This window comes from Rhinatrema bivittatum, chromosome 1 (genome assembly GCF_901001135.1).
Source record: "Rhinatrema bivittatum chromosome 1, aRhiBiv1.1, whole genome shotgun sequence".
Classification (NCBI taxonomy): Eukaryota; Metazoa; Chordata; class Amphibia; order Gymnophiona; family Rhinatrematidae; genus Rhinatrema; species Rhinatrema bivittatum.
In genome coordinates this window covers 583,189,620-583,216,182 of record NC_042615.1, presented here as the reverse complement: position 1 = coordinate 583,216,182, position 26,563 = coordinate 583,189,620, and the positions used below count along the sequence as shown (strand labels likewise).

General features: G+C 47.8%; 1 protein-coding gene across 5 annotated transcripts in view; it reads left to right on the top strand.

Annotated features, from left to right (window-relative positions):
* The first annotated feature begins 7,720 nt into the window (after window positions 1-7,720).
* Window positions 7,721-26,563, top strand: part of LOC115100224 (semaphorin-4D-like) — a 434,534-nt gene continuing 415,691 nt past the window's right edge. For 2 of the 5 annotated variants that reach the window (XM_029618561.1, XM_029618586.1), the window contains exon 1: window positions 10,277-10,718. The gene's annotated coding sequence lies outside the window, so the exon portion shown is untranslated. Of the gene's footprint in view, window positions 7,811-7,955; window positions 8,313-10,263; window positions 10,719-26,563 lie in introns of those variants that run through there. The other 3 variants (XM_029618567.1, XM_029618577.1, XM_029618594.1) reach the window with 3 other exon arrangements.

Sequence of the window (26,563 nt, the reverse complement as noted above, 5' to 3'; positions counted from 1 at the left end):
GCAGAGAAAGTTGACATGCTATTGATCACTGTGCCTCCTGCCAGCCGCATGCATAGCAGGAGGTAAATGGGCAGACGCGACCCACCAGGTTTAGCCTCTCCAAGCCTAATCTTTTATGGGGAGCCTATGATCACCTCTATTGCCTGGCCTATTGGCTGACCAGCCCAACAGGTGATGATGGAAGTTTCTGAGGTGCCCCTCATCACATGGCACCCTGGATGACCTCCCGGCTCACCCTTCTCAACATTATTAGTTTATTTTGCATTTAGAGGCAGTTAGGAACTAGCATTGTAAGTTAGAGGCAAGAGATCCTGAAGTTCTGCAGGAGCGTATCTGGGACTCTAAAGGGGAGGTCTCTGCACCTAGCCAGGGAAACCTATCCTGGGGGGCCAGTCAGTAACAAGACCAGGAAGGGCCAGTGGTACTTACTCTTGCCAGTGCTCTGAGCCCTCCCACAAGTGAACTGGTGAGTTGTGGAGCAGCCACTACCAGTTAGACCAAGCCAGCATCCCTAGGGCTGTGGGGAAATGAAGCACTAAGAAAGCAAAATACCTTGTGTTTTTTGTTTTGTTTTTTTTAGGGACACAGACCTGAAACTGTGACTAGCAGGCTCTGTCTGCAGTTTTCCTGGGAAGTCAGCCGGACCTAGTGTCCGGTTGGCCAAGGTAATGCGGGCCCAGGCACGCTCTGATTGCTGGCCCAGGTCCGCGGTGGTGCCTCGGGGAAAGGGGGGGGGGGGGGGGGGAGGCAGTTAGGTCAGGCTAGGGTCAGGAAGAAGGGAGGGGCTCGGTCAGGGGAGATTTACCCTGCGGGAGGCGAGCAGGGATTGGCAAAGGCAGGAGAGCGGCTGTCATGCTGGCCGGCCAGGATTGGTCGGCCAGCATGGGGCAGCCGATAGTAGGTGGAGTCTCGGGGCAGCGTGACGTTGGCCTCGCATTTCGCCGCAACTGCCCCGAGAGCCGGCCGGCCGCTTTCTTTTCTTCGCTCCAAAACTAAAAAAAAAAAAAAAAGAAGAAAAAGAGGAGGGAAGGAGGGGACGAGGCGGCAGCGGGCCTACCGAGTTGCTATAAAAACGGGTGGTCGTGGATCCCGTAGGTTTGTGACGGGGGCGCGGCGGCTGCGGAGGGTCGGTGTTTGGCTGGCGGCAATTCGGGGACACTGGCGGCGAGGCACAGGACCGGAGCGGAGATGGAGTCCGAGGAGGCTGCCTGTATTCCCGGGGAGCAGGAAGAGGGAGGAACCATGCTGGATCAGGAGCGAGGTGGTGCTCTGTCGGATGCAGACCGGGTGAGCTGCGTTGTGGATGGTGCTGCTCTGGCCGGTGGGCGGTCTGCGGCTGGCGTAGGGGACAAAGGGGGCGTGGAAGGAGGGAGTCCTTCACTAGTCGGAGTGCCTGGTCCTGCCGTTGCGGTACGGGGTGCTGGCAGGGGGAGGGCTCCGCGGGCTTCTCGCCGTCGTTCGCGTGCGCATAGTGGGGGGGAGAGGAAGAGGGGTAGGGTTAGCTGGGTCGGAGCTGTGTTCGGTGGGAGGCGTGGGGCCCCGGTGCAAGGAGGGGAGGTGGATGGATGGCGTGCAGGGGGAGTCGCAGCGTCCATTGGTAGGGTCCAGCGGGGTTTCCAGGCGCCGCAGAACCGGGCGCTGACATGCTTCCGGTTTCCAGCTTGCCTTCCTTCGGGGTTTCGCCTCTGGGCCTCCCAGTTGGGGGTCTTCAGCCAGGGTGGCCTAGGGAGGGGTCCTGGGAGAAGGCCCGGGGGAGCTGAGGTGGCCGGACGACGGGGGGCATTGGCTGGAATGGACAGGAGCTCCAAGCCGGTCGCCCTCAGTGTGGCGGGAGGAGAGGCACTCCGTGGCACGTGAAGTTTTCGCTTCGGGCCGTGGGAGGTCTGCGGGGGGAGTGTGCGGTAGGGGTGTGGCGTCACAGCCTTCCCGTCCCGCTCTGTCTGGTCTTGTTCGAACTGCTCCCCTGAGGTCTTTATCTGGGGGCAAGGGCTTTTCTGAGGACTCTTTCCCCGGGGGGCCTAGTGGTTCGGGGAGCGGTGGGTCTGCAGGGGATGGGTGGCCAGGGAGTTCGGTCACAGTTCCCAGTTCGGGGTTGGTTACGGAGAGGGCCTTTGGGCCCGGGCAGGTTCCTTCTCCTGCGCCTGCTTTTGTTTCTTCGCAGGTGGATCTGGCAGGTGTGGAGTGGGAGGAGCCGGGACTATCGAGGCATGAGGCGTGGCGGAATGAGGCGCCCGCGGAGGGAAGGCGGGCGCCGGTGGAGCATGCAGGCATTCCAGGCTTGGCGGCTGGTGACTGATCGCCGCAGGGTGAGTTGATTCTTTTTCCTGGGGGCGGTGTACGAGAGGAAGCGAGGGCAATTGACGCATGTCTGGACAGGGTTGGGGTGGACATAGGAGGGGGGATTGGGCAAGGGCTGGAGGAGGGGGCTGAGGGAGGTCAGGTTTGAATGGCGTCGGTGAAGAAATCCAAGTCCAAAAAACGGCGGGCGCGAGACAGTTCCTCTGGGTCTTCGTCCTCTTCATCGTCATCTTCCTCCACTTCGTCAGATTCTGTGGCGTCGGTGAAAATGGTCTCCAAGGCGGGGGAGGTGGCTCGGGATACCCCGGCGCTGGTTGCCCTCACGGAGTTATGGGAGGAGGTGCCTAGATCTGTTCGGAAGAAGATCCGGCGCCGGAAATTTATTGACATTTTTCAATTGTTGGAGGGGCGTCGCGGGAAGAGGAAGGGAAAAAAGTAGCGGGGGGAAAGTGAGCGTTTCCCTGGAGCACAGGTGAAGGTCGCACGGAACATTCATAACTGGATGCGTTCCTTTTGCGGCTGGCGAGCGTGATTGGCCATTGTGACCCGACGTAATATGGTCCCTTGTTATCGTATGCGGATGCGATTTTGGCTGCAAGTAAGACATACGAAGGATGGTCGTGGTTGAAATACGACGAGCGTTTTCGGGACCGTATGGAGGAAAACAAATTTATGTCCTGGGGCACTCAGGATGTGGGTTTGTGGCTGATGCAGATGGCTTCCAAGGTCCCGGCGGGAGGTTCGGGGGCGGGCGCATCCCTGGGGGCTGGCTCCAATCGGCCATTTCGGCCGGGGTTCCCTGCGGGTGGCGCGGGTAAGGCAGGATCAGGCGGTAGTGATGTGTGTTGGAGATTTAACCGTTCCACATGCATGTTCACTGACTGTAAATTTAGGCATGCGTGCGCCACTTGTGGAGCGGGGCATCCCGCATCCAGGTGTGTCAAGAGGCAGGGAGACGGGCTCGCTCCCGCTCCTGGTGCCAAGGGATCAGGAAAGTGAGGGTTTTGGTAGGGCGGCCTTGCCTATTCGAATAGAGGCGATGCGTCCGTGGTTGCAGGCTTACCCGGTTGGGGGGGGTGGCAACGGTCTTGACCCGGGGTTTTACATGTGGGTTTCGGATCCCGTGTTTAGGGCGGGTTCCAGCCCTAAACACGGGTGGGATGAGTTGTCCTTCGGTTAACCGTTTGATCCAGGTGGTAAGAGCTAAATTGCAGGCGGAGATTGCTTTAGGTCGCATTGCTGGTCCTTTTGCGGCGCCCCCATTTCCGGATTTGGTGCTCTCCCCGCGGGGGGGGTGGTACCAAAAAGGGAGCCAGGCAAATACCGTTTGATTCATAACCTGTCGTTTCCCGAAGGGGGTTCCGTGAATGACTGTATTCCCAAGGAACTGTGTATGGTCCGTTATGCCTCATTTGATTCAGCAGTGCGTGAGATTTTGCGATGCGATCCGGGCGCGTTGATGGCTAAGGCCGACATCGAGGCGGCTTTCTGGTTACTGCCCATGGACCCAGAGAGTTTATCTGTTAGGTTTTCGTTTTCAGCAGGAGTTCTATTTCGATAAGTGTATGCCAATGGGTTGCTCCATAGCGTGCGCCTATTTTGAGGCATTCAGTTCCTTCCTGCATTGGGTGGTGGGGAGGCGGTCCGTTCATCGAACCTTGTCCATTACCCTGGATGATTTTTTGTTCGTCGGCACGGAGGGGAGGCGGTCCGGTTCATCGAACCTTGTCCATTACCTGGATGATTTTTTGTTCGTCGGCACGGCGGGTTCAGGTGATTGCAAGGCCTTTTTACACGGTTTTCAGGAGGTTTCCAGTGAGTTCAGGATCCCTCTGGCGGCGGGCAAGACGGAAGGTCCGAGTACAAGGCCGGTCTTTCTGGGGATCGAAGTGGATTCTGTCGCGATGGTGTCATGGTTGCCACTGGACAAGGTCGATCGGTTGCGAGGTTTGGTACGATCGGCATTATATCGGCCTAAGTTGACGCTCGTGGAGTTGCAATCGTTGGTGGGCAGTCTTAACTTCGCATGTCGGGTGATTCCTATGGGTCGGGTATTTTTGCGGCGGTTAGCAAGTGCTATGGCTGGGGTTCGGAAGCGTCATCATCGGGTGCGCGTGACCGGCTTGATGAGGGAAGATTTGCGTGTCTGGGACCAATTTCTGGTTGCCTTCAACGGGACCGCGTTTTGGCAATCTGATCCTCTCTCCAATCATGATTTGGACTTATTTACTGATGCGGCTCGGTCCATTGGTTTTGGCGCCTATTTTCAGGGAGCATGGTGCGCGACGGGTTGGCCAGAGGAGTGGGTGGTGTCTGGCGTCACAAAAAATATCACGTTCCTAGAGTTGTTTCCGATAGTGGTGGCTTTGCACATTTGGGGCCCGCATTTGAGGGGTAGGAGGGTTGTGTTCTGGTGTGACAACATGGGAGTGGTGGAGGTCATCAATAAGCGGGCTGCTAAGTGCCTTCTGGTGTCTGAACTCTTGCGGGAACCTGTATTGTGTTGCATGTCACTAAATGTGACGATATGGGCCCGTCATGTGCCGGGGTTGCTAATGGTGTGGCCGACTCTCTTTCTCGTTTCAAGTGGGAGTTGTTTCGAGAGCTGGCCCTGGAGGCGGATCCCTGCGGAGCTGTGGTGCCGACTTCCCTTTGGAGTTTTGGTTCCCCGAAGCCTGGAAAATGCTGCGGGCTTCATTAGCCCCTTCAATGTGGTCAAGTTACGTGGGGGGTGCCCGTAAAGTTGTGGCTTTTCTGTCTGAAGAGGGTTGGGCGGGGGGTCCTGTATCAGATGCTGCTCTTCTCCGTTTTCTCGAGCAGACCAAGGTGGAGGGGTGCTCGAAGGCGGCAGTGGCGCGGCAGCTGGCTGGGTTTTCGTTCTTCATGAGGGCCCACGGGTGGGGCTTTCCGTCGGGTAGGTTCGTTGTTCGGTGGGTGCTGGTAGGCTGGGCCAAGGAAGTGGGACGGAGTGTGGACAGGTGTCTTCCAATCACGCATGACATTCTGCTGCAGTTGTTGGACGTCCTGCCGGGTATTTGCTTCTCTCGGTACGAAATGGTTCTTTTTCTGGTGGTGGTCGTCTTTGCCTTTTTCGGGGCTTTCCGGATTAGCGAGCTGGTGGCTCGGTCTGCTGCAAGTGTGGATTTTCCGGGATTACTGGCAAGGCAAGTGATGGTTACTAATCGGTCCGTGGTGATTTGTATTCCCCGTTCCAAGACGGACCAGCAGGGTAAGGGGTTGTCGGTCGTGCTGCGAGCCATGCCGGGCCTGCGTTCCTGCCCGGTGGGCAATGTGGCGCAATACTGTCAGTATCGAGCGATGGGGCCGGCTCAGTTCCTGGTACATGCGGACCTGCGTCCCTTGACAAAGTACCAATTTGAGGTCATTCTGCGGTCGGCTTTGTCATCCTTGGGTTTGGACGTTAGTCGTTTTGGGACTCATTCCTTTCGGATCGGGGTGGCGACTGCTGCAGCGTCCGCTGGGTTACCAGGGGGTGTGATTCGGAGAATAGGACGGTGGCGGTCTGACTCGTTCAAAGGCTATGTCCGTCCCGGCTTGGGACAGTTTTGAACGGTGTCTAATTCTGGTTTCTTTTCAGGTGCTGAACCTGCAGGACAGTCTGTGTGGATCATTGGGCACTCTTACACCTACTGGGCTCACAGGCTTGCCTGCGGACGGCCTTATGGGCCTCATCTGGACTTACAAAAAAGGGGGGTTTGTTTGCATTGGCTGGGGCGTCGGGGAATGGTGTGGGACAAATTGATCCCCTGTGTGCGACAGGGACGGGAGCGGCTTGGTTCGCCGCGGGTGTTGGTGATCCACTTGGGTGGCAACGATTGGGGTAAAATGACGGGGCGGCAGTTCATCAGCATGGTCCACAAGGACTTGATGATAGTATCCATGCTGTTGCCGACTACTGTTTTGCTTTGGTCGGATATTATTGTGAGGCCTGCTGAATTAGATAAGGTGATTTGGCGCAGAAGTAGATCCAAGGCGAACCAGCAGATTGGCTCATGGCTGGTCTTATTGGGAGGTCGGCACATTCGGTACGAGTGGTCATGGGGGAAGGTCACGGGGCTTTTTGGTAAGGACGGGATTCACCTCTCGTTTATCGGGATGGACCTGTTCCTTAATTTGATTCAGGAGGCCTTGGAGGAGCTATTTCCCTTGTAGTTTGGGCCGCATCTTTGGGGGTCACGGGGCATGTTATGCCCGTGTCTATGGCGGATGGCCCGAGCCGATACAGCTTATACATGGGGTATCTGATAAATCCATCTTATGTGGCAATTTGAGAATGGCGGACAACTGGGGTAGTTGTCGGTTGCAGGCTCCTTGCTGGCAGGCGGTGGGAGTCTCCTGGCCTGGCTCCTTGCTGGTTGGCGGTGGGGGTCCATCGGATTGGCTCCTTGCTGGCAGGCGGTAGGGGTCTGAACTCGGTGTGGGACTGATGGACGAGCCGTGTGGCTGGCGAGGACCGTCTTGCTGGAAGAGTGGCGGACGATTAGGTTGGTTTGTTGTTTGAAATTGTAATGTTAATTGAGGGGCTCAGGCCTCCAGGTTTTATTAAAGCTGCGGCCCTGTTAACCCAAACTGTTGTCTGTTATATTTATTTGGAATGCAAAAGGACGGATGCGAAGAGTGATGTCCTGGATGCCCGCATTATGTTTGTTGTGAATTGTGTATACAAAATAACGTTTGTTGGACCCTTCCTGCTTGAACCCATTTTGTTAAGTACTGCCACCAAAGTAAACTCACAGCCTCTGGGGCAGGAAGCAGAGAGAAACGTAAAAATGCAACATCTTGAGCTTCAGCAGGGTCACCAACTGCCAGGATGATGGTGATCAGGCAGAAGCCAGAAGTACTGCAGCCCAGAGAACAGGGGAAGTAAAGAGGGGATTCAGTTACAAAAGGCCTGATTTACTTTTCCCTATTCTGTGCCTATGGGGGGAAAAGCTCAGTAAATCAGTCCCAACGTTATGGGGCTCCAAAAAGGCATGTGTGTCTGCCTCGCAGCCCAAAAGATGAAGTACAGGATTTTTCTGCTAGCTTACTGGAAACGATTTATTTTTTAATTATCATCTAGCCAGGGACTTTCTCTCACTTGACTGGAAAAAATGACTAGCAACTGAAAATAAAAAATCATCCTTTGTTGAACTAAAGAATGCCAGATGGATGTTTGTCACGTTGCATGGCATTAGAATATAAGATGGTGCCACAAATTCATTGTTCCTATGCCTGTTTGTTTTTTAACTTGCATCCTAGTGCACTGTGAAATCTGCAGCCCTTTTTTTCTTAAGAGCCTGCGACTCAGCTATGGAAGCAGGACACAATGGGGGCGTGGAAGGCAAGGTAGGCAGGGGCCAGGGGAGGGGTAGGGGTAGGTAGAAAAGGGAGAGCCAGCGTGGGCGGCCCTCCCTTTTCTGCCAGGCACAGAGCAGCTTCATCAGCAGGGCTTCCTCTTCCCTTGTGCAGCATTGAAAACATAGTAGCGTTTTGCGGTTCAGGTGGCTGAGTAAGTTTAAGGTTCTGTTCTGGCCAGGCCCATGCTGGGGCTCTGCATTTTTTCTGCCAGGCTAGGGCAGCATTTAGAAACAATTGTAGCGTTTTGCAGTTCATGTGAAGGAGGAAGCTTAAGACTCAGGAAGGGAGGGGGGAGTTCGGCAGAAGCAAAGTTGAATACATTTCAGGAGCTTAGGCAGCATTTCAGCATTGCAGTGGTTAATGTTCCTGCCAGGCATGGCAGGGCTGTGAGCAATGGTACAGCATTTCAGCTTTTTCCTTTTGTGTTAGGGCTTAGTCTTCCCTGAATCAGGGTTGGAAAAACAGGGCACTCCCTTTCTTTCTGCTAGGCATAGCATGGGGTGCAGCCACTCCACTAGCACAGCCGGCAGAATTTTTCCCTTTAGTTTCACTTTCGAAATCAGGGAGCCAGGCATGGCCTTCTTTCCTCCTTACTTCCGCTTTAGCTGGAGCCTGCAGCTTGCTCCTGAACGGAGCTGAACAGTTCAGCAAAGGTATTTAATTCTATATCCTTAAAGGGCCAGCGGTCCTGTATTTATTATACGTTTAATTGTATTATTAATGCTTATATTTAAGGGCCAGCGGCCCTCAAATCTATGTGTTTAACTTTTATTGCATCTAAAGTATTTGTTTATAGGGCCAGCAGCCCCATGGTAATTGTCTTTTCCGCTTATTTATTTATGGCATCTAAAAGGCTGGCAGCCTGCCATACTATAGGGCCAGAGGCTCTGGTGTAATGTTACATTCACTACAGTTCTAATTAATTTATTGCATCTAGAAGATATAAACGTATATATTTATATATATATATAGAATCGGGTAATTAAAGACTAGCGGCAATATATGTCCACCATTCAGCCAGTTTATGTTAAATCCAAGCAATTTTAAATTGCTGTTGCCCCTTGCAAAGGGCCATGTGTACTTAAATTTATTTCAGCTAGAAGTGTTTTGTTATAGGGCCAGCGGCCCTATGGTAATGCCCCTGTTACATTACTAATTAGTATTTAGGGCGGCTAAAAAGGCTAGTGGCCTGTTTATTCTTTTAAGGCCAAGGGCCCTGGTGTAATGGGTATTTGCATACTTAGATATGGGTTTGGTATTTCAAGGATTAGCAATACATAGGTATCACATTATAATTACTAGCGTCCAGCGGCCTGTTTGCAGTGCATGTCTTAGTATCCTGGGGTGGCAGCACATGGCAGCAGCCATTTTGGGGGCGGGGCAGCACATGGCAGCAGTCATTATGCCTGTGATCATTTTGGGGACTGCACTTGGAACACAGGGCGGCAGCCAGGTTGGGGAGCAGGGTTTGACGGCTGCCATTTAAGTCATGTGGGCCGCATGGCTGCGGCCATATTACCGAGGACACAAACAGCAGGGGTTTTAAAAAAACAAACAAACATGGTTTATCGATTAATGGTAACTTTGCAATGCAGTAATTGTCAGTCGGGGATGGTGTCTACAAGTCAGCGGTCAGCAGCGGCAGAAGGGTCCTCGGCACATCAACAGATCCTCCTCGGGGTAGCAGGCTCAAAAGGTTCGGCGGTGAGAAAGACTGAGGTTAAGAACAGGATCATCAAGGCAAAAGCGAGCAAGCAGACCGCAGGGCAGTGCAGGCGCAAAAAGCAGGGGGCATCAAATACTGCAGCACCAGCTGTAAGTGACACGGATCAGTGGCTGTTAGAAATTAAAGAGCATGCACTGCCACCAAAGTAAACTCACAGCCTCTGGGGCAGGAAGCAGAGAGAAACGTAAAAATGCAACATCTTGAGCTTCAGCAGGGTCACCAACTGCCAGGATGATGGTGATCAGGCAGAAGCCAGAAGTACTGCAGCCCAGAGAACAGGGGAAGTAAAGAGGGGATTCAGTTACAAAAGGCCTGATTTACTTTTCCCTATTCTGTGCCATTGGGGAGGAAAAGCTCAGTAAATCAATTCCAACGTTATGGGGCTCCAAAAAGGCATGTGTGTCTGCCTCGCAGCCCGAAAGATGAAGTACAGGATTTTTCTGCTAGCTTGCTGGAAACGTTTTATTTTTTAATCATCAACTAGCCAGGGACTTTCTCTCACTTGACTGGAAAAAATGACTAGCAACTGAAAATAAAAAATCATCCTTTGTTGAACTAAAGAATGCCAGATGGATGTTTGTCAGGTTGCATGGCATTAGAATATAAGATCAGAACTAGGTAGCAAAAGGCATGAGGTGGCAAAGCTTCGACAGCCCGAGATTTCACTTCACAAAGTGGTCACTAGGTAGCGCTGAAACCCAGAATATTTTCCTTTATTTTTTGAATCTAATTTACTAGGGATTCCTCCCTCCCCCCCTCGTTTTGTCTCTACCAGGGAATAAACCTTAGTAAATCAGGCCCTTTGTAACTGTACTAACCACCAATAGAGAAGCAGAGCTGCAGATGTAACCCCTACCTCATGTATGAAACTCTGGGGGACGTCACCTCGCCAGAAACATACAATCTAAATCCGTGTCTTCATTCCTGGCTTAAATTTCACAGCAAATCACTAGCCACCAAGCGTTGGAATTTAGAAAAAAAGGGAGCGCGTTAGCAGGCCACGCCACTCGTCTCGAAGATCGATATCCAGTTCCCGGGATTGGGAAGCGCAGTCTGGGGAAGGTCCCGGGGCACTTTCTCTCGCGACTCCTCCTCCTCCTCCTTCCCTCCCTCCCCCCTCCGCCATTCTGCGCGGCTAAACTTGCGGCTCTCTTACCCTGCTGGTACCAATTCCAGGCGCTCTCTCTCTCTGCCCCCTCCCCCCCCCCCCCCTGCGCTCGGCTGCGGGAAACAGGTTTAAAAAAAGCAGTGAAGGAGCGAGCCCAGTTCCCAGACCCCTGCCGGAGGCGGACGAGGAGGGCCGGGACGGAGCATTTCTTTGTCCGGGCTGCAGGTAAGTGAAAGGTGGAGAAGGGGGGGGGGGGGGGGGGTGCGCCTCGTTCCCCTCCTGGAAAGATTCTGCCGGGCTTTCGGTGCCGCCCCCTGCTCCTTTTAGGACTTGCAATCTGGAAGCTGTTTCGGTGGATCTCCGTGTGGCCAGGAGGGAGCTGTTGCTTCTGGGCAAAGAAGCTTTTCTTTTTTTTTTTTTTTTTTTTGCCGTTGCACTATTTCCAGCCTTTTCTTCTCACATGCGGGCTCGGTCGTGCCTGGCTTTCCCTCGGCCTTGGCAGCCGCACAACTCTTTCCCCCCCCCCGAGAGCTGCTGCCTCCGCTTGGCCGCTTTGCACCTGCTTCTCGGGTGCGTGGCCATAGGATGGGGGCTTTGGGGCTCTCTTTATGTGGTGGAGGGGGACGGGCAACCCCCCCCCACACTAGACATGCAGAATCCGCCGGGCCAGGAGGGACAAGGCACTATCACGCCAGGGCCACCTGCCTGAAGCCTTCCTGTGCACCAGAGCCGGCCACAGGCGTCCTGCAACCTGATCCCGCCCCCCCCCCCCCCCCCCGAGGGAGAGGGCCGGGGGGGGGGGGAGCCCGGTCCGGAGAGTGATTCGGTATCAGCGGGGGTGGGAGCGAGCATGGTAGAGCCGTTCGGGGAGTCCCAGAGCACGTGGGCTTTGGGGGAATTTTTTTTTTTTTTGGGTTTGGTTTTCTGGAGTTGCGGGGAGGAGGGTGAAGGAGAGAGCTCTGCTCGGCCCCCGTCTGCACCTGTTGAAGGCCGCCTGTCTTCAGCCTTTTGGTGCCCTGCCAGGAGCGGCGTGTAAAGGATATCTGGAGTGAAATGGAGCTAAATCGGGCCCTGGGGGCACTGGGCTTGGAGAGCCAGCCTCGCTTGTTGCTGGTTCACGGCTGCTTAGGAGTTTGTTCGTGGAGTAAAGCTGATGGCTCTTTGTAGGATAAGGCCAGAGTCCGTGGCAGGGAGGGCGCAGGCTGGGCTTCTAGAGCAAAGTGGGGAAAAAAAATGGCATATCAGTTGGTGTCACGGTGACATGTAATATTAGTTGGTAAAATTCCATGGTCTCTATGTAGTGAACAAAGGGGCTGTTGAGTTTAAAAAGTAGGTGGTACCATGAACAATATCCTCATTGGATCATTCCTCATTTTACCCTCTCCCTTGCCACCTGGACCACCTCCCCTGCCATCACTTTTTGTATCTGTGGTATTTTAAATGATCTCCGGTGCAATCACAGCACCTACGCGCCAGTATGGGAGAAAGAATCGTGAAGGACTAGTAAACAACACAGGAATAAATGTAATCTAGCCCAAAGCACTTTGCTGTAAACGCTAGATCAAAAATGCCTCCCCGGCTTGCTCATCAGGGTAGAAATGCGCTTGCCATGCACTACATTTCTCATTCTCCTTCAAGCCCTGCAACCCTCTTTCTCCTATAGCCCTGCTGCTGCTGCACACCATGGTCTCTTGCAGGACAGGTGCCACCTTCTGGGTCTATGCAAGTCTGCCCACCAGCCATCAAAATCCACTTGTGCTTGGAATGAATTATTGAAACCCTGCACAAGGGCTTGCATTCCCTGTAAGGAGGCAATTATGAGGAAAAATAATTGAGGGACAGGTCATAATCGAAAGTTACAGCAATGAAGTATGTGGAGGAGCCCATGTCTGTAGGTGTTTGCAAAACCTATTTAGGTAGTATACATTGAGGTCTGGATAAACCAGTGCAGATTAACCCCACCTCTCTCTCTGCCCACAATATATTTTAAGCCTCTTAAGTAATCAAATATCAAGCCCACACAACTGCAGAAACCTGCTAAGTGTGTTCTCGAAGAGTGTTGCCATTCTGTTATTTAATTTCCCTTCTTTTCAGCATGTTTTGTCTTAAACCTATGTAATATAGCAGTGGTTCTAAGGTTACAAGTCCTGGGTGAGGTGAGTGCAGAGGTGCCTGTCAATTCAGATTTGCCCTCAAGCTAATAAGTAATTGGAAAGCCTACTTCACTTACTTGCTCCATGTCTACATTATTATTTAACCGTGCTCAGAGTTTGATGCGGAGACTCCAGCGCAATAGACTTTAATCTCCTAATTCCCATTACGTGCAAACAGCAGTTTTGAAGCTTGGGTTGTTTAAATTTGAGTTTTCCATATTATTCTTTAAACTATTTGTTTTAAAGACCTACTTACTTCATGAAGCAGATAATAAAAAGGAGGAACATATATATATTCCTGAACAGTTTGAAGGCTCCAGAGGTGGATTTAATGAGCACCAGAAGTGCCAGTGTCCTCAGATGGAACACATGGGGGCTTTTTAAAGGATGAATCTTTTTATCACAGTTTCACATGTGATGTGTGCTAGACTTGTCTTGGAGTTGGAAGCTCTATTTAAATGGATTACAGACCAGTTTATAAAAATATGATACCCTGTTTGGGGGATCTACATTCTTTTGAAGAAAAATAGCTCAGCCCCTTAAAATATTCATAGGTAAAGGCTGAATGAAGTAAATGACCGAAGCAAAAATGCATGGGGACAACACAAACTAGTAGGCAGAATCACTTTTATGATGTCTGCTTAGATATCAGTGCAATTAGGGAAGAGACATGGTTTCTTGATGCTAGGGCTGCTGTTGCTGGAACCCAAGGGAGGAAACAAAGATTTGGGCCCAGCCAGTATCGGGCACCCTGAAGCTCTGCCTCAGTGACATCACTCAGCTGTGCCAAGGGGGCCCCAGATAGTTGGCTGGCTTGCCCCCTCTCCCTAAAATAACTGGCCTTGCTTGGTGCATGTTGCTTTTGTTATCAATCCTAGCTTTATGAGGAAAGCATGCGATAGCTACCTGTGACATCAATTACACTTGCATGGTGGCTGTTGTACAAGCGGGAGCATGACCATAGTACCTCAAGAAGTGGGGTACTAAATTAGTGGGAAGTGTCACAAAGTGAGTCAGAGAGAGCAGGTATAGCGCAGAGAAAGTGATAATTCATAGCTATCAAAGACTCAAGGATTATTGCTGAAACAATTAAAAAAAAAAAAAAAAAAACCCTCTCTCTTCAGTCCCAGAATTGGTCATGGGAACTGGATGCGGAAGTCAAATCAGATTGGTTCTGGCCATAACTGGAGTTGATGAAACAGTGGCAATAAACTGTGGCCATCTGAGAACATCAGTGGGTCGTTCTGAAAAGCAATGCTTCAGTGAGCCATAGGGAAGCTTTTTTTTAGTGTAGCAGTACTGGCAGCTCCAGCATGACTTCCTCCTCTGGGCTGTGCCTTGATTCTATTGAACAGTGCTCCAAATATCTTCTGCTTCCTGTTCAGCCTCTCCTGCCTGTCCCTGTGGATGACAGGAGGGGTGGGGCAGAGATGAGTCTGGGTTCCCTGTTTACCTCACCCCCCCCCCCCTCCTCTGCTTCAGAGGAGGGGGGGGGGAAGTCACAATTCCCAGTCAGAGGACAGTGATTTGTGGGGAGGGAGGGAGGGGGTGGGATTGCTGAGAAGGGATTGAAAGCTGGTGGGGAGAGGGAATGAATGTTTGGCAGGAGGAAGGGAGCATTGCGAGAGGTGGTGAATGTTGGGGGAAGAGGCACTGGAAACTGACACAGGTATTAGATACGTCTCCTTTTGAACGGTGAGGATGGGGAAAGGATTTGGAGGGCAAGCTGGGCCATAGCTTGGGTGATTGAGTGGGAGGGGGGGGGGAAGTTTGGGGAGAATAGATCATAAAGTAGAGTCTATAAGATATAGCCCATTAGAATGAGAGTTTATTAAGCTTCAAAGATGTGTCAAGAAATAATACATTGTAATTGCTCTCATGGTCTCCCGACATGGACTGTGTTGGGAGGGATCTCAATCTACAATTCAGAAACAGAATATAAATATTTAGAAATAGCTGCACAAAAGGGCACACAAAAAAATACAATCAGCATAGCCAGATCAGATATAGGGGCAGCCAAACACTAACCAGTAATCTCCGTGATACACTATGCACAATTGAAAGGGTCATCAAATAGAACCTGGTGAGATAAGGTTAAATAGGTAGTGAGCCAAAAGTAGTCAGGTGACATACTTTGTCAATCAAAAAAGCAAGACTAGCATATTATAGGATACAGTTGTTAAGCGCCATGCCATTCTTTGACGCTTACCCAGGGATACAAGAACACTTAGATTTTGTAGAAAGTATAATTTTGATTAATATAAGTATTCTTGGGAGATGCTGATGCCACTTCTCTGACAAACTGACCCAGCATCCCATTGTATACATGAATTGATCCTTCTTTTATAGGTGAAATACAATTATAGTACTAGGTTAGAAATTCTAAGAGTGCGTGACTACCCAGAGAATAATTTATATTGATTGTCATGTCAACAGCATGATAGATTATCCCTAAACTACCCTGATTATTTCTCCAAGGTGGAGCCCATTTACCATCACTCTTTAGATAGTCCTTTGTACTGTTAGAATCTTGATGGTCAGGGCAATTATCACATCTTAGGCTGTGTTTACAGATGCCCCTGTAGTGACAGTCTAGCCTGAAGTTCCAACCGTTTCCTTCTGCTTTTGTGACCCTATAATTAAGCACCACAAAATTTCAGCCAGCTTCAACTGCTGTCCAGGTGTCTTTGGAATTCCTCCAGGTCAGGCTCAGTAAGACATTTGAAGTTCACATAGCCTGAAAGGCTAAGATAGCAGAGGTTTCTGGGTCAGTTGCAGTCTCCATGTTGGTCTCAAGCTCAGGCACACATCACAGTAAAGTGTACAAATATCAAATACATGAGCAAAGTAAGACATTTAGTATTGGTAAATCAATGCAGTATGAAGAAGCAGAGAGTGTAATAGTTTAGAAGAACAGTGACCATTCAATACTAATATTGAGCTGATTGGTAATCAGTGTTGAGGGTATGTCTCCACTGTTGTCTGTTTTGTTGACTACCTTTTGAAACCCATTATTTCTGAAGCTCCTTCTTATGTCTGACTCCAGCCACTTCATCGCAGTCATTAATCAACTAACGTTATCTTCTGCAGATGGCCACATTAGACATCAAATCACTTTACACAAATATTCCCTAACGAAGCAATTGACATTGTCAAAACCACATTAACTATCTGTTCCGATATCCCACAAGCTTTAATACCCTTCTTTATAGAATTCACATATATTGCATTGACTGAAAATTTCTTTAGTTTTAGTAATTCAACAAATCAAAAGCATGGCTATGTGGGCTACCATGACCCCAGACACTGCCTGCCCCTACGACTCCGATTTTGAAGCTCATATTCTATAGAAATCTCACATCTGGCCATTATGTGTAACATGGCTATGCTACATAGGTGATGTTTTTCTTGTTTGGAAAGGCTCGAAGATTGGTTTTTGTTTATGATTTTGGATTGACTGAACTCTTGCAATATTCTTTTTCTTGGCAGTTCATACATCCCAGATTTCTTTTCCACAGCCATTTAACAGAAAACCCACCAACAAGAATACATTACTTGCATACACTAGCAGTCACCCACATACACTTCCGGATAACATTCCAGTCTGTTAATTTTTTCGTTTATGCCGACTGTGTTCCAACAGATGACATTTTTAATGCAAGCTCACTCCATGTATGATATCTTTGTACAATGTGGTTATCCCTCAAAGATTATCAAACAGGCTTTTAAGCAAGCGTTCATTGTATGTCAACCATGATTTGTTGTTCATCAAAACAACTTGGGACACTGATGATCTTATCACATGTGCTCCCTTTCTGCCCAGTGAGCCACTCCGTATGCTTTATTATTTGCCACCATAGGCCCAGTTTGGTTCCCCACTCAGTTTTTCATAAATACCTCTGACTTGCTTTCTGTCGTGGTTGCAACCTTCTCATCTCATCAGTTTCACTCATCATGCACTACCCACATACCTGATGGCTATAAACCCTGCAGACATTGTAAAGTTTGTGGTTTCTCCTTAATGCTGTCTTCACTAATGGTAAAACTTTTCCTCTCCACTGCTCTACAAAGGGGTTGTTTGTGCCATCCTATGTCCCTGCCTCCTTGTTTATGTTGGCAAAACTGGAGGTTGCATTCGTACATGCATATCTGAGCTTTGCTCCTGTATTCGGACAGCTAAGGACAATGCACCCCTAGTACAACACTGACAAGTAAGCATCATGCTTCTGTATACTTGAGATCTGCCTGCCATCCTCTCGAGTCTGTAACTGTTCTTACACTTTAATACGACATGAACAGTGGATACACACCTCACTGTGATTCCCAACAGGCTCAATATTAATATTGAATGCTCGTGTTCTTCTAGACTGTTATTCTTACTGCTTCATATTGCATTGATTTATCAATACCAATGTCTTATTTTGCTCATGTATATGATTTTGTACACTTTACTGTATCCTATATAATTATTCCTGAATGTTAGTCTTGATTTTGATTGACAGTGTCACCTGACCTTACTTTTGTCGCATTTCCTTCATTCACTACCTTTTTAAACTTCTCACCAGAAGTTCTCTTTATGCCATTCAATTGTGCATAGTGTATCACTGAAACTATTGGTAAGTGTTTGGCTGTTCCTATATCTGATCCAGGTATGCCGGTTGTATGTTTTGTTGTATCCTTTTGTCCAGCTGTTTCTGAATTGTAGATTTGAGGTCCCTCCAGACAGTCAGTTGAAACACAGTCCATGTCAGGGGACCATGAAAGTGATTACAAATGTATTACTTTGTGACACATCTTTGAAGCTTAATAAACTCTTGTTCTAATTTGCAATAGCTTATGGACACTCTACTTTTTGACGACTCCTCTCTGCTTATTGCATTGCTGTTTATGATCTGGTTGTCCACTATTTGTTTACGCTTGGAGACTAGATCATACCAAGAACTGGTCCTGGTAAGATGGCAGACTATAAGTCTCTTGTAATAAATACTATGGATCATGGGGGTTTATGGGAGTGCTTTCCAGTGATGGGTGAGAGCTATTTTGAAGATTAGGGGAAGGGAGAGCAAACTTAGGATAGGGGGGGAAGAACCAGGATGGAGGAAAGAGGGAGTGAAACCTGAGCATGAGGGTGAAGGAGTGATAATCCAGGGGGGAAAGAGGGCAGAAGAAAGATGACATGGGATAGGAGAAGGTAGAAAAGAGGGGATGAGAGAGAATACCAGCTATTAGTAAGAGGGAGCTGGAGAAATGATTCTGGAATGGGGAGAATGAGAGGTGACCAGGAATGGGGATGTGGGAAGAATAACGGGAGCAGAAGATAGTGATTTGGGGATAGGGAGCAGGAAGGTCAGTAGAGAATATTGGATAGTGGAGAGAGCGAGAAGACTGGGTATGGGAGGAATGGAGAAGGAGAAAGCTTTGGAGGGGGCGAGGACTGGAGATGGAGGTGAGAAAAGTGGGTTGTTTGGAGGTTTTATTGTTTGCTGTCAAAAAGGGGTCCTGTTTAGGTAGTCTACGTTTTCCGTATAATTCAATTTAGTGACCTGTTGGTAGTTTTTTGGGGAGCTGTCGTACCCTGGGTTGATGCCGTATCATTTTTTATTGGGTTAATTTTGGAGTTTTATTTTAGGAACGAGCAGGGATGGATTTAGAATTTTGCTGCCTCTAGGCACTGTTGCTGTTTCTGCCCCCCACCCATTTCCTTTTCTCCCCCTCTCCTCACTCCTTCAGACAAGAGACAGCAGAGCAGAACATCTAAGGCACAAATCTTCTTTATTCTGCTCCAGGCTCATCTCCTCTTGTCCATGAATGAAAGGAGGAGTGGGGCAGGATTAGGGAACAGAGTGATTCTTGACTTCCTGCTGTGAGCAGTGACCTCACATCCTCTTGTTCCCTGCACCGGACAGGAGAGGAAGGGCTGGAATAGGGAGAAGAGTAGTTTCATTGCCGTGTCCCTTCCAGCCTCACCCCTTCCTCCCTGTGTTCTGCACCGGAAGGGGAGAGTTTGGAGCAGGAAGCAGTGAGATTCAGCCCAGCTGGAAGGCAACAAATCTTCAGCCATTCTGCTGCTTCCCAGAATGTTGTCACCCTAGGCACAGGCCTAATGTGCTTATTGGCAAATCCAGGCCTGGGAATGAGGCTTCATCCAGGTCATCTTCTTACATATGGAATATAATTAAATTTTGTTATTAGTATGTTCTGTATTATGCATTGTGGGGTTGTACTGCTGTGCCGATATATTCCTGTTTAGAGACTTTGGATTAAGGGGCAGAATCCTGGGAGTTAATGGAGGAAGAAGGGGGATGAGGAATAGAGGAGAGCAAGAAGGAAAGAAAAAGAACAGGCAGGAAGAGAGAATAAAGGGAAGGGTGTAGTAAAATATTCACTCTAAAGGAAAGAGTGAACTGAAACAGGAAAAAAGGAAAGCAAAATAAAACATGGAAGAGAGAGTAGACTAGAGAATGTGAGAGATGAGCCAGAATAGCAAGCAAGAGTCACCAAAGGTTGGGAACTTGTATTGCCTGATGCAGATTAACTTATCTGGGTAAATTATCCTTGGATCCAGTTCAAAGTCTCTTACGTGGATGTATCTCCTACATAGAATTTACATGTTAGGAACAGTTGGAGAATTTTGACTTTTTCTGATTCAGAACTTGTTTTCTTGGATGCAGGGCGTACCTTCTAGTCTTGAGACTTTTTTTTTTTGCACTGGAACCAAAAATATTTCATGGTAGCTGAACCGTTATTTTTAAGAATATTTTGAGGACATTGCCACAATCCACTAGACCAGTGTTTTTCCAACCTTTCCACGCCCAGGGCACACCTATATTAACAAAAATATTGTGTGGCACACCAACCTCCATGGGGCAGGTAGTGCAGGCATGAAGAGGACTCAAACCTCAGCTGTCTATCTTCCAGACTTTAAAACAAAAGGACAGAAATGCATATGAGCTCATCATAGTGAGCTAGTGCCCTCTATATACAAGTGCAGGAGAAGGGAGGAGTCTGTGTGGCGTGAGCAGCCCGCTCAGTTGCCATATGTGGCTGCCCTAGCTCCTCTGCTGCTTCTGCTCCCAGCACGCGTCACATCCAGTGCTCTGTGTGCACATTCCCTGTCTCCTTTGAGGTTAGAAGAACTTAATGGAGGAATCTCAGGAAAGGGAGGATGAGAAGCTGCTGCATATAACCCACAAAGTGAGGTCTGGCTATCTATGCCTTCTGCCCATTAATTACCACACTCCAGGGCTCATGCTGTAGCTAGGACAAGGAGGAGGAATGCATATCCTCATAAAGGAGCTCCTACATGTTTAAGTGCCACTGCTGCTGCTGGTTTTTGTTTGCTGCAGGGTGCTGAGAACAAAGTTCCAGGTGCTGGCCTGGATCTGAGCATCGGGCATTGATGACTTTTCTGTGGCACACCTCATCAGGTATGAAGATGCATCGATGTGCCATGGCACACTTCCCACCACCAAAATGAACTCTTCTCTTCCAACTAGCACTAAAGGGAACAAGTGTCCCGGATTCACCCACCTTTCATTCCTCTGGCAGGAGGAGAGCAGCACTGTTTAACTCTGTGTACCTTCTCTCTTGGCTCCGATCTGACATCTGACTGTGTCTGGCCCTGTAATCTTGACCCATTAGCCTTGCATGTTCAGATCCAAGGACTTATTGAAGCCAACAGAATGAGGCGTGTACAGGTAAAAAGTGCTGCTTCTTCTACTTGTAGGAAGGAGGGTTGTGGATCATGCAAAATTTGGGCCACTGTGCCATGAGGATTGTGCAAACTTGAAAATGTGCCACAGAGTAAGAGTGAGAAGCATTGCTGAAAAGGACCGGTTTTTAGTATTGATGTCAGGATATGTATTATTTAGAGGGAAGATCATATTGAAAGCATATATTAAATAAAATGACACTAAATAAAAAAATCTGTCTATTTGGAAATTTTGTGGACTTAAACAGACCATTTCCAGGGTCAGTTATTTTTAAGGTCTTGAATCCCTGCTGTATGAATTCTGGTCTTTCACCCTGGGAAACTGTAGAAACATTATGACCAGGATGGTGAGAGAAACTGTGAAATGCTAACAGATTAGACAGGCTATTAAAGTTGGAAAAACAGTAATAATGGGAGATTTGTTACCTTAATACTGGCTTGGTGAATGTTTCCTTGGGGTATGCTATGAGGATTCTTCATGGAGAAGCGGGTGTTGCAGCTGATGGGAGAAGCTACCGTGGATCTGGCACACAGGACCCGATGCAGAGGGTAACTGGTGGAGCAGCTTGGCAATAGTGATCATAGTGCAATCAAATTTGACCTAATCACTAGAGAGAATAATAAATGCTATTGTAAGTTATCTAACTTTATAAAGGGAGACAGTGAAAATGAGGAAGTTATTGGAAGGAAGCTAAAAGGAACAGTTGTGAGGGTTATAAGTCTGCATGAGGCATGGCAATAGTTTACAATGCTTTCTTAGAAGTCCAGATAAAATGCATTCTACAAGTTTAAAAAAGCAGAAAAGACCAAATGATTGCCAGCATGGCTAAATTGTGCTGTGAAAGAGGCTAGTAAAAAAAAAAAAAAAAAAAAAAAAAAAAAGGCATTCTTCAAACAATGGAAAGCAAGTCCTAGTGAGAAGCATAAGCACTGTGAAATGAATGTGAAACAATAAGGCAAGCCAAGTGAGAATTTTGAAGAGAGAAAACTAATAAACCTTTTTAAAGTACATTAAAAGTAAGCATTCTGGAATTCAGTTGGATCATTAGGTGACCAGAGGGCAAAAGGTGTACTCAGGCTGTTCCAGAAAAACTAAATTAATTCTTTGTTTTGGTCTTCACTGCAGAATGTATGAGAAATATCCATTCTTTCAGATGACTCATAGGAACTGACAAATCAGTGTAAAACAAGAAAAGGTGTGTTAGAGCAAACTGACAAACTAAATTGTAGCAAATCACTAGGGCCAGATATTTACCTCAGAATTCTGAAGGAACCGAAATATGAAATTGCAGACCTATTTGTAGTCTGTAACGTACCATTAAAATCTGCTACTGTGCCCGAGAACTGGAGGGTAGCCAATGTAATACCAATTTTTCAAAAAGGCTTCAGGGGGTGCTTATGAAAGTTGGAGACCAGTGAGCCTGACTGTGCCAGGTAAAATGGTGAAAGCTCTCTTCTGCATTAGAAAATGCTGATGCTTCAAAAATAGAAACTGACGTGGTATCTGAAAAGAGACGCTCGAGGAAGGCACACTGAAACCATACAACGCCATCAAGTATCAAAACAAAATGCTCCAACAGAGAGTCCAACAGAAACTACAGAATGCCAAACACTCTTAACAGAAAGCTTCTCCTGCTGGGAGACTCCTTCATAAGAAGCACTAACGTGGGGGCACACAAAAATGCATTCCAAGATCCTCAGCTGGCAGAAGAACAAACCAGATTGTCAGTATCATTAAGAGTTTCATATTCCTTATTTTCTGTCATCCATCTGGGGACAAGTGACCTCGTTATAAACAGCATCCAAGAAGTGAGAGATTTCCAGAATCTGGGGAAGCAGCTTGGGCACGGACTATGGCTATTTCAGAATTGTTACCTGTGGATGGAAGGGGAAGGGCAAGGTTAGTTCTTACAGACAGCTTCAGTGCATGGCTCAAAGGATTTAGATACAGTGGAGTTGGGGCAGCATATGGGATAATTTTATTTTTTCTCCAACCTCTTCCTGCGTTTGTATGCATTGAGGGTGACATTTCAGTTCCATTGATTTCTTCTGCCACCCTCGTCCTTTAGTTTAAACGCCTGATGATGTATGTTTTGAGCTTCTCACTTGGGATCCTTCTTCCTGCCATGGACAGATGCAGGCCATCTTGGCTGTATAGATTTTTATTAGTCTACTTTTAGACAAAAGCGCAGAAAAGGTGTCTGGGAAGATCAGTAAGCTGATGAGAAAAAAGCTGGAAAGCTACGTACGCAAATGCTCACTGAGTAACAAAGTTCCCGATTTGCAGGTGAAGGTGGACTTTGGATATTGGTGCTAGTATGGAGATATGAGACTCACTGAACTATGAATGGGATATGGTCAACCTGGGCTGTAACCTGTTGAAAGACAGAGGGCAAAAAACAGGGAGGAGCAGCTCTTTGTCAAAAATAGTATCTTAGTAGTTGAAATGCAGGGGAGCGTGGGGTAAGGAAGAAGGGCTGTGGGCTGTCTTGAAAAAAAATGACTGTCTCCTCCGAATCCAACAAAAGAATTGGACAGATTTGGCTGAAGACATCCAAATGGGGAAAAAAGGGAGACTGGAAACTTTGAATCTGCCAGTTTTGGAATGGAGTATCTATAAGGACTAGGGAGATTGCGGATCCCTTTCAAGGGGAGCTGCTTAGACGAATGATGGTAGAACCCATGAGGGCAGGCGTGATACTAGACCTGGTACCTACCTGGACATTAGGATACTTGCATGAGTGCCAGTGATCTTCAGACGGTATGGTTTAATATAGTGGCTAAGATGGTGAGAATTCACATGAAGAGCAGTCATGGTTTTCAGAAGTGCAGACTTTTTTTTACAATAGGGTAAAATACCTTGAGGAGATGGAAGTGGAGCAAAAGTAGGATAAATTTAAAATGAGCTATGACAGACAACAAAACTTTATGTAAGAAAAGTGAATAAAAAGAGTAAAAGGAAACCCATATGGTTCTCTAAAGAGGTGGCTGAAAAAAGAAAGGCAAAATTACAAAGGAATATAAAAACAGGCTCAGAGGAGAATATCTGTCTGGTAAAGTTGAAAGATAGGAAGAAGGCCAGAAGTGTGATACTCATTGGAAGGAGACAAGGGTTGTAGTGTGAATAAAGATGAGGAAAAAGCAGAAACACTAAACAATTTCAATATTCACTAAAGAAGACCTTGGGGAAGGATCACTGTTTGGTAAGAGCATAGATGGCAGTGCCATGGATACCACTGTTTACAGAAGAGAGGGTGTAGGACAAACTAGCAAAACTGGAAGTGGATGAGGCCATGGGGCCAGATAAAATACATTTCAGGATACTGAAGGAGGTCAGAGAGGCACTGGTAGGTCCGCTGAAAGACCTGTTCAACAGACCTTTGGAAACTGGAGTGGTACTGCAGGATTGGAGAAGAGCGGTTGTGGTCCCGCTTCACTAAAATGGTAGAAGGGAGGAGCCTGAAAACTACAGGCCAGTTAGTTTTCCCACCACTGAGGTAAAGCTAATAGAGGTTTCTGAAGGAAAGGATATTGAACTATCTGCAATGCAGTAGGTTGCATGATCCAAGACAACATGGTATTAGCATAGGAAGCTCTTGCTAGACAAATCTGATTGACTCTTTGGTTGGGTGACTAGGGTATTAGATCAAGAAAGGGCATTAGATGTGATTTTATCTAGATTTCAGCAAAGCTTTTGATACTGTGTCACGCTTTCACCGGTCCGTACACAGTCAATTGTGTCAGTTCTAGGGTCCAATCCCTGAACAAGCTTTCCTGACCACTCAAACTCAAATAGAAGTTCAAGGTTATTTATCTTTACAAATCCTCAGGCAGGGTTTGAACCTTCCCAGCCTGGATGCAAGGCAGAAGCCCTCCCCACTGAGCCAGCAACTCAATTTCCAAAGGCTGGCTTCAGAAGTTCATCTCACAAAGTCCAAAATCTGGCCCCATGGGCCTAACTGCCACCTCCCTCCGTACCTCTGGGATATCAACTCTTCCCCAAAGGTACAACCACCCACTGGCAGTCTCTCAAACAATATCCTTAAGTAGGCACATCCAGACAGTCAAACAGCCTGTATCTCCCAGCTCACCTTCCTGGAAGTCACACTAGTCATCCATCTTCCATCTTCCATCTAAGCAGTCACACCAAAGTTCCAGTCTTGCAGGTAGCATGGTCCTTGTCCTTCTCCTTCAGTCCCCAGCAGGAGACTAAAACTGCTGGGTTAGGGAGTCCCTTTTATACTCTGCAAACTCCTCCTCCTCTGCCAGCTGATTGGCTCCGGGGAGGTCCCACCCTTAACCTCCCACACCTGTGTGTTTGTCTCTATGGTTACAGGGGAAGCCACCAGTGTATATCCTTGACTCTGTGTCACCTGGGTTTTCTTCCCCCACCTTCTAGAACTTTGGTTCCAGGGAGTTTTTTTGTTCCTGGCTTTATTCTACCTACTCAGACTGGCATAGTGACCCAGTCACACTGTCCCATATTGGAAACTCATGAACAAATTGAAAAGCATTGGAATGGGTCTCAAGGTGCTAGAATGGATTAGAAATTGGTTTACTGACAGAGTGATCCTAAATGGAACCTACTTTGAGGAGGGTAGAGTGATAGAGTGCCTTGAGATCCAATTCTGAGAGTGGTTCTGTTAAGTATCTTTGTGAGTGATATTGCGGAAGGGTTGGAAGGAAAAGTTTGTCTTTTTGCAGATGACACTAAAATCTGCAACAGAGTGGATGCTTCTGAAGGAGTAGAGAGAATGAGAAGGGTTCTAAGAAAACTCGGAGTGGTTGAAAGTTTGGTAATTGTGCTTCAATGCCAAGACGTTCAGGGTCATGCATTTGGGGTGCAGAAATCCAAAGGAGCTGTATGTGTTGGGGAGAGCGAAAGTCTGATGTGCACAGACCGGGAGAGAGACACTATAGGGTGAAAGTGTCTGACTAGCTGAAGATGGTGAAGCAATGTGATAAGGTGCTGGCTAAGGCCAGCGAGACGCTGGGCTGTATAGAGAGAGGCCGAAGCAGCAGGAAAAAAATCGGTAGTAATGTCCTTGTGTAGGTTGGTGAGGCCTCATCTGGAGTAGTGTGTCCAGTTCTGGAGACCGCATCTCAAAAAGGATAAAGACAGGCTAGATGCAGTCCAGAGGTGACCAAAATGGCATGGGGTCTGCAGCAAAAGTTACGAGATGAGGTTGAAAGACCTGGAGGTGAGGAGGGACAGGGGTGATATGATGCAGATCTTCAAATATCTGAAAGGTATTAATAATGCACAGGAATCAAACCTTTTTCGATGGAAAGAAAACTGTAGAACAAGGGGTCATAATATAAAGTTTCAAGAGGGTCAAGTCAGGACTAACATTGGGAATTTATTTCTTCAGGGAAAGGGTGGTGGATGCATGGAATGCCCTCCTAGAAGAGGTAATCAGGACAATGACAGTAAGATAAAGGGCATGAGATAAACACAGGATTCCTAGTGGCTAAATGATGGAGATGAAGAAAATGATAACCTGTGTTGACTGGGATAATTTGCACAGAGAATTTAGCTTAAGACTTTATAGCATATATTAAAAAAAATAAACCAAAACAAGTTTGAGTAGACTAGATGAACGTCTTCAGTCTTTTTGTCGTTAAGTTCTATGTTACCATGTAAAACAGAATTACTATTACTAGGCATATGGATAAACATGGCAGAATGGGGAAGAACCAGGATAGATTTAGCCCTACTAGTCCTGCTTTACTAATCTACTAGAATTCTTTGAAGGTGTAAATATGCATGTGGATAAGAGTAAGCTAATCAATGTAGTGTATGTGGATTTTCAGAAACATTTGCTAAAGCCCTCATAAGTGACCCCTGAAGAGAGACAAAAGTAATGGGAGGGGAGACCATGTCCTTTTGTGGAGTGGTGTGTGTGTGTGTAGTTAAAAGATAGAGTTGTGCATTCGATTTTCCCGAATTAGGCAATTTCAGTGAAATTGCCTAATTCATTATGGTTCTGGGGGAACTGAAAAACGAATGGAATTTTTCCTACATTTCGGAAACATTTGTTTTTCAGGTAGTGCGCACTAACTCCCATTAGTGCGCGCTAACTTTGACCCGTTAGCATGCACTATCGGGAGTTAGCACACGCTAACACAAAATTCGAGGCTCCCGAAACCCCCCCCCCCCCCGAACCGCGGGAAAAACTAAATTTTCCACGGGGGGCCCCCGAAAC